The sequence below is a fragment of the Microplitis mediator genome, chromosome 5 (genome assembly GCF_029852145.1).
Source record: "Microplitis mediator isolate UGA2020A chromosome 5, iyMicMedi2.1, whole genome shotgun sequence".
NCBI classification, from domain to species: Eukaryota; Metazoa; Arthropoda; class Insecta; order Hymenoptera; family Braconidae; genus Microplitis; species Microplitis mediator.
Genome location: NC_079973.1, coordinates 12651353 through 12659825, shown reverse-complemented (window position 1 = coordinate 12659825; position 8473 = coordinate 12651353). Strand labels below are relative to the sequence as shown.

General features: G+C 30.2%; 1 long non-coding RNA gene across 1 annotated transcript; it reads left to right on the top strand.

Moving 5' to 3' along the window:
• Positions 1-332: 332 nt before the first annotated feature.
• On the top strand, positions 333-5944 carry LOC130668542 (uncharacterized). Its single transcript, XR_008990039.1, has 3 exons — positions 333-471; positions 1423-1572; positions 5626-5944. It is a non-coding gene; the product is annotated as an uncharacterized LOC130668542 (long non-coding RNA).
• Positions 5945-8473: the final 2529 nt, after the last annotated feature.

Genomic DNA, 8473 nt, shown 5'->3' with positions numbered 1-8473 from the left:
GAGGATTTTTAGTACTAAAGTAGAGTCACTTTCTGGACGGCAAATAAAACATCAAAGGAATTGAGGCTTTTGAAGGCTAAACTAGAATTTGCTTTTTGACTCGGGGTGGCAATTGACGCGTTTTTTGAGTTCTAGGGCTGATCAGAATTTGTTTATAATTCAAATAAAAAGTAGTCTCGTTTTTCGTTGGATAACGTTGATAATATTTGCAGTAAGTATTTAAGTATAATTATTTGATATTTTTAATTGCTTTTAATAGTTACCACAAGGTTGTACGTGGCAATTACATATATATCGCATTTACATTACTTTTATAATAACGACCAAGAAAAAAGTAACCGATAGATAGCAAGGACAGCAATTATTTTTTTTAGTATAGTATGAAAACGGGAAATTATTTAATGGGTATCACAACTTTTACGTCGACTGTCTTCTAACAAGCGCCGTAAGAAAAAGCACTCAGAACAGTAGGTAAGTAAATAATATTTAATGTTTAAAAAAAAAAAATAAAAGTATACAGCTTATTGATTACACCAATTTATAAGAAACGAAATGTTTGAGTACTCTCTTAAAATGAACCAATGAAATTCCACTGATTCAACCAGTGAAATTCAATAGTTTAACCAGTGACTAAAAGTTCACTGGTTGAATCAGTGAACGCCGCGCTCACTGGTTTCAACCAGTGAACTAAAAATATGTAAGCACGCGGGTACAGCAGCATTCTATACATGAATATATTTAAGTGTTTTATTGTGTCAATAAGTAAGTAATATTTATTGATTATCGTCATGTAATATTTCAACTAACTTTTATATAACAATAATAATTATATGACACAGTTTTTACAGAGTTTAAAAATAAATAACTTTGGAGTAATTTCAATAGCTTGGAGCTAACCTCAAAAATTAATGACAATTTTAAAACTAAACAATATATAAAGCCCATTGAACATGGAAACAAATTAAATTTTTATAAATCTTAATGAATATTATTTATTTTATTACTAAATAATTTTTAATTAAATATAATTGTTATTAAGACCCTTTTAGTTCACTTTGTTTTTAAATAAACGTTTATAATAGAATAAAATTAATCTAACCTATTTTGTTTATATTTATGTAGCACACCGACGTATCACTGGTTTAACCAGTGAATTTCACTGGTTAAACCAGTAAACCAAGCGATCATCTTAGTCCACTGGTTGATTCAGTGAATTTCACTGATTGAACCAGTGATCGCTCGATTCACTGGTTGAACCAGTGGATTTCACTGGTGAATCAGTGGATTTCACTGGAGAATCAGTGAAATTTCACTGGTTCATTTTAAGAGAGTATGCGTTTATGATGTTGGCTGTTGCTATATCAATTATTGAATACATTAACAACTAAATATTTATTGTAATTTTTTTATAAATTTTTACAGTAACTGCATTATATGAACACAAATTTTTTAAAAATGTCAAAGTTCATTATTTCTTTAATATTTATAGCTGCATTGATTGCTATTGTAAACTGTAAATACTATGAGCTTGTTGAAGAAGGTTGTCCAGGTTGTAAAAGTCATGGAGATGAGGTAAGTTATTTTACATTTAATTACACACGGAGAAAAAAATATTGTTCCTCGAACGATCTAAAGTATAGCAACTCGTAGATTGTTACCATAACAATATGTATACTTATACCCCGACTAGAATTTTTCATAAGGGCCTGACGAGGTCCTTATCGGGTTAACTTTATGTCAAATAAGGTCCCGATCAGGGTATCCTGACGAGGATCCTGATATAGATGTAACGCTTAAGGCCCATGAGGTCCTTATCGGGATTGCCTTATCAGGACCTTACCAGGATATCCTCATCAAATCCTTATCAGGGTTACCTTATTAGTAATTATTTTTAAAAAAATATTAAATTGCAAAAAAAAATAAGAGAATTTTAATTCGATCGAGAATGTTATCTATTGTATTAACAGCATTAATTAGAGGAAGTAAACATATATTTTATTGATGAAAAAATACCGATGACTGCTGGGCTCGAACCTGCGTCCTTCCTATTCAAAGTCCTCGATGCTATCCATTGCGCTGACATACACATGTGATCTTGAAAATGTAAATATAATATTCATTATGATGTCAAAGAATAACTGATGAAGAAGTAAAAAATCTGTGCTGCAATGATTGACGTGATTTTTATATAACATCCTTTTGTACTTTGTTTGATTTTCAGCCTGTAAGTGAAATATTTAAAGGGATGGGATAACTTTTTTTTGAATAAGGATTTCCTGATGAGGTCCTGATCAGGAACTCGTCAGTTGGACCTGATGGCAAATAACTTTTTTTTTGAATAAGGATATCCTGATAAGGTTCTAACAAGGAACTTGTCAACTTTGCCCTAATAAGGCAAACCTTATATTAACCTGATACGGTCCTTATGGTACTTCAGGCCAGTAACAATTAATTCGCACCAACTTGCTGAACTGAGCGGTCGCTCAAATCTTTTGTGCTATCTGGTCTACCACAAGTTTATTATTATTCAGACAGACGCCATAAATTTTCAAGTACTGTTAAGAGTTGCTACGTTCCACCTTGAGTCTTGTCAACTGAGGATCCTGCCGGCGTATTTAAGATGACCACCAATGCAAAACATCTAGGACAGGTCGATGTAAGTTCCTTGGTATGAAGGTTTTTGAAATTTATAATATTTTACGTTTGTCAAACACGTGGAGGAGATTCCCTCATTTATTTTATCGTCTTTTTAAATTCTTTTATTACATTTATTTAAATTATTTCGTTCTCTGTGCATGCGAGAATTTATTACCGGTTAATTTTATTTGTCAGGACTTTCCCTCGACATCGTTGAATCTCTTTATTAGTCTAAATTAAATAAAAGACTCGGGAATTATTATTATAATAAAATTTATTGAGAAAATTTATATTAAATAAAGTTGGGACTGGTATCCCGGTGAAACAGAAGTGGCGCATGCGCAGTGGGACTAAGTCGCGAAACTTCTAATTTATTAATTATTAATTACGAAATAAATTAAACATTAAGTGTACATATTTAACAATTAATTATTTATTAATAATACAAGAGCTCAGATTGTATTTAGAATCATTTGTTATATTTTTTCAACAATTTTTCCCCTATTCCAAATCGAGCTGCGTACTCAGCTACGTCAGACATTTCAGAACCCAAAACTTCAAATACTCAATTTACTACGGGATTATAATTTATACCTTTTTGTGTATCGGGTATAATTGTTGCTAGCAGACGCTTAATAAATAAATTATTTTATGTAATCAAAATTATTTATTTATCATTTATTTATTAATGATAAAGATTTTTAAACGTCTCATATCATTTGCAACGCACGTGACGTCAGATAGGGTTCAGAACGATACAGTATTGGCAGGATGCGGAGTGTAGGGTGGGAACAATCGAATCGATTGTAGCGCCTGCAGTGGACGAAATACGCGTTAAATCGCACTTGTCTTGTGAATAGTTAAATGAAAGCAGTGTTAAAAAATAAGAATAAGTAGTTGTTGTGTTGTTAATTGCAAAAATACTGATAGAAAGAGTAATTGCAAGTTTTATACATTTCCGTCCATGATGTTCATCTTTGGCTAAAAATTATTACGGGGAATTTTTTAACACAAAGTTTTTTTTAATTATTGAGTTTTAAAATTTAAAATTACGAATAATTGAAATCACTTTAATTTCTTTACTTAATGCTAATTAATAATTTTAACTTTGAAAAAATTATAATTATAATTATTTTAACTCATTTGTTATTATGACTATTATTGTTGTTATTATTATTATTACAAGCTAACCTTATGTCGTTCAAAATAATATTCATTTTGTATTTATTAAAATTTTTTATAATTATTTTTTTCAGTATAATCTACTGTATAAAGTGGTCCCAGTAAGAGATTGCACCTCGGAAATCGCCCCCACCACCGAACATTTATGAATTGCGCATGCGCACAGAAAAGTGGGAGAACATTTAACACATAAAACACCCAGAGTGGGAGTAAAAACCGACGACACCCGAGGTGCATTCTCTTGTTGGGATGACAATATTTTTCCACCTTTCAAATGTGGTATCACACATATATTTCGCAATCTTTAAAAATTTTAATTATTTGTTTATAAAAACTTTCCGTATTCTCTCTGTGCTTTTTGAGGATGATTTAATGCGGTCGACAGATGTCGTTTTCGTCGCGTACCCTGCCAATAGGTCTCAGAGCTATCTACCGTATTGTTGTCAAAACGATATAGTAGATCGTTGCAGTAACAATCTAGTAGATAACTTTTTCGTATTGTCACTGTAACTATACAGTATACTTCTCAGAACAATATTTTTTTCTCCGCGCAAATATATTTATATATTAGGATGGGCCAAAAAACAACTACTTGTTAACTTCCCGCTAAGAAAATTGTAAATTTTCAAAAATTTGGGAAGTTATTGGTATCTTTTGAACGGATGAACCGATTTTGAACTTTAAGGTGTCATTCGACGCGGATTGTCAATATCTTGAAGCCGTGAGAAAATTGAGCTTGATCGGTAGGGCTCGTTCAGAGATATTCCAAAAATAAAATTTTTTCAAAAATGTTTTTTTTGGATAACTTTTAATGTGCTCAATGGATTAATTCCAAAATGGACTGGGCTCTAAAACTTAATAAGCCGCGTCGAATGCCACCTCAACCATCAAAATCGGTTTATTCGTTCAAGAGAAACCGTTGTCGAAAGAATTAAAAAAAAAAAAAATTTTTTATTTTTTCTGAAATATCTCAAAAACGACTCGATAAATCGAATTCCAAATTTGATCAGCTTTAAAAATTGATAAAACGCGTTGATTGCCACCTCAACCGTCTCAATCGGTTTATTCGTTTGATAGATATCGTTGGAGAAAAAATGGTGAAAAACGTTTTTTTTTTTAAAACAACAGCATACAAACGTATTTTCGAGCTCGAAAATGTATTCACAATAATGTTTTCGAGGTTCTTGAGCTCGAAAACAGCGGGAAGTTTTGGGGCTGACCCGCAGGGTCAACTGACAGACCGATTTTTTTTTCTGTAGTTGCCGTGACATTATTGTTAAAGATTATGACAAAAAAAAAATTCCGCTAAAATTTGAGCTCTTAATATTAATATTAAGAGATGCCTCTTTGTTATTTTTCGATTTCCCGCTTACTTATCGTCGAAATAAATTTTATACCTCGGTAATGGCTCTTTGTACAGATAAGCTCACGACACATTTTTCTATAGGGAATTAAACGCTCTACGAAAAAGTCTCTTATCATTTTTTTATGAATCCATCTGTCCAAAAGTTATTGGAGTTTGATCTGAAATTTATAGGGAATTTCGAGATCTTTTTACTTTTCCTGCGAAACTACTAGACATCACAAAATGTTATGAGATCTTTTCAAAGTTTTATAAAATTTCGCGTTGTTTTTTAGTTATTTTCATTTTAATGTCAAAAAAAGAGTGTTCTAATCAATTTCATGAGCTGATCAAGTCTGGTTAGACGTCAGGAAGTTTTTTTTACAGTACTATAGATATTACATAAATTTTTTCATTCGGTTATTAAATATACAGCTAAATATTCAATTTATTCTCCGTTTCAGTGTGACCCGTCGAAACCCAAAGATTGCTGCATACTATATTACTGCCGACTATTCGGTGATCTGCCTTTATGTGTTATAGATGATAGAATGTTTCAATAACGTTGATAGAACGCATGGTTGGTAAAGAGCACTACATAAAGAAAAATAAAAAATAAAAGTAAAAACTTATCCGCTTATTCTATAAATTGTAGAATCATATGTAAAATTATTTTGAGTTGTAGAGCTTAAAAAAAATGCATTCAATAAAATTAAGTACTTGACTTACTAAAAATTCTATTTTTCACAATAAAAAATTATTTGTCTAGGTGTTAAAATTTAAGTGTTTCATTATTTACCATTGTGTGTAAATTTAACACACGGCCTTTATTTTGTCTGACCAGTTTTAATCGAGTTATTTTTTAACCCACAAAAATGGTATTATATACAAAAATAATTGTTTTTTGAAATGTATATCTAACTCACAGTTCATGTTGATTTGTTTATAAAGAACACACAGAAAGTATCCCGAGTCGAAATTTAGAGCCTATATAGATCCCTCTAGCCGTAAATGGATCCGATTTAGAGCTCTGTAGTCCTGTAGCTCCGAATTTGAACCCGGAGGTCCTAACATTCACTGAGAGGTCCGATTTTGAGCCTTCAAGTCCGACAATATTAGTCCCGTAATAAATTTTGATTCATTATAATTGAATAATTTATGATGATAAAAAAAAATTAAAAATTTTTTAAAATTAATTGTAAGCATAATATTTTTGACATGCAACGAAATTTATTAATAACAATAGTTAGATAAGCAGGTGGTTAATTAAATTGTAAACCTTTTTAATAAGGAAAATTTTAGTTTAATTTATTTACCTTATAAAAATAAAAAACTTGCATTTATTCACAAATTATCTGTATAAGTAAATAATTATCTAAAGTGCATAGTTTAATCAAGAACGTGCAATATTTAAGAATATGGTTCTTGAATTTTTTATATTTTAATAAATACTCAAGTATCACTATTTAAACAATAGTTTATTTTTCAATTGCTGCAGTGTTAACACTATATAAAAATAAAAATTTTTATTGTTCTATATACTTAACGTTATTTTTTCAAATTCTAAATTTTGACCGATAATTTTCTTCAGATATCTATAGATTTTTACATTATGTCACTGTAGATTTACTTCGCATTTATGATGATTAGGGAACTTTCAATTGAAATTTCAAAATATGTAACCATAGTTTAATAGTTAATAATAACAATTTTAGAATGAAAACTGCATCACACAAAGAGAAATAATATTATTTTAATTGTAATAAGTGCTAATAATAATCCATTTCTTTAATTGAAATTATAATTTTGTGTAATTTATTATAAAAAATTAAACTATTAACAGCATTTGCTATATATTTTGATAATTTTAATTGGAATTATTTTAAGCATTGTAAGTGCAAATAAAATCCAGAGTAACATAGATTATTAATCACAATATTAATAATGCTAATAATATTAATAATATGAGTGTTATTATTAATATTATTATTATTACAATAAATCAGGGCTTACAGGCCCTAAATCGGACCTAATTTTAATTTTCATCAGATCCTAGATTGAGCCCGCAAGTGCTGAAAACGGAAATTTGTAGCACCTCAGGGACCAAAATCGGACCTAATTTAACATAGAAATAGACTCTATTTAGAGCCCCCAAGTCCGAAATAGGTCCGATTTTAGAAGGCTCTAAATGGGCTCTAAATTTTGACTCGGGTATTGAAGTTACATCAGCCATCTACTTAATGGTAAATTACATTCCTAAGAACGTTCCTGTAGCAGCAACACTTCTTTTTTTCCGTGTAGGGCATTCCAACCCGAGTGTGTAAACATGAGCTCTTATATTATACCGATTTTTTTCATCAATTCTGCACCTGAAAGTTTCAATGTTTGCTCTATTTTTGCGCTAGCTTTTTCATTTGCTTCCTCATAAAATAAAAGTACGTCTTTCTCGCCTCTAAACAGGGAACACGGTGAAAAACGGACTCAAAAAGACATTATGCTGCACTAAAATACCTACACTGAGAAAAAATTTCTTTTCGGACAATTAAATTGGTTTTGTTAAATTCTGTAAAACTAAAATTTATTTGGGACAACTAAATTCTATTACGTCAACATAATCTATTTCCTCATTTTTAACAAATGATTTAATAGACTCTATTTGGTTGATATTAATAATTCTCTCTCTAAGATAATAAAATCATTTCTTACTCCAAAAAATCAAAGTTTTGAACGAAAAAAGTTAAGTTGAGCTAAGAAAAAATTTTTTGGCCCGAGGAAATAATTTTCTTGCTCCAAAAAATAAACGTCTTGATTGAAAAAAAAAAAAAACCCCTTGGGCTAAGAAAAAATCTCTTTGCCCAAGAAAAAAATTCTTTTGCTCCGAAAATTAAATTGCTTAAGTGAAAATAAAAGTTGCTTGGGCCAAGAAAAAAAAATTTCTTGCTCCAAAAGTTTGCTTCTTCAATAAAGGCTTAAATTTTTCTTAGTCAAAAATGTATTCTCTCTCCGACGGGTTGAAGTGTTAATTCTTTTTTTTTTTTTTTTGTAATCTGAAACGTAATTTTTTGTGTTTTTTTTTCCGAGTAAAATTATTCAAGACTTGAATTTCAAGTAAACTTTAATATTAAATATTAAAGTCATGACGTATTATAGGATATACTATAGTACAATTCAAAAGGGTACTTGTAGTTCTATCAAATGATGAGTACTCGAACAAAATCGTAATGAAATTTGGAATATAACACTTCTGAAATAAATGAAATAAATGTCTTACCAGGGACACTACATGTCGTAGGCGCGATCTCGTGGCGAGCA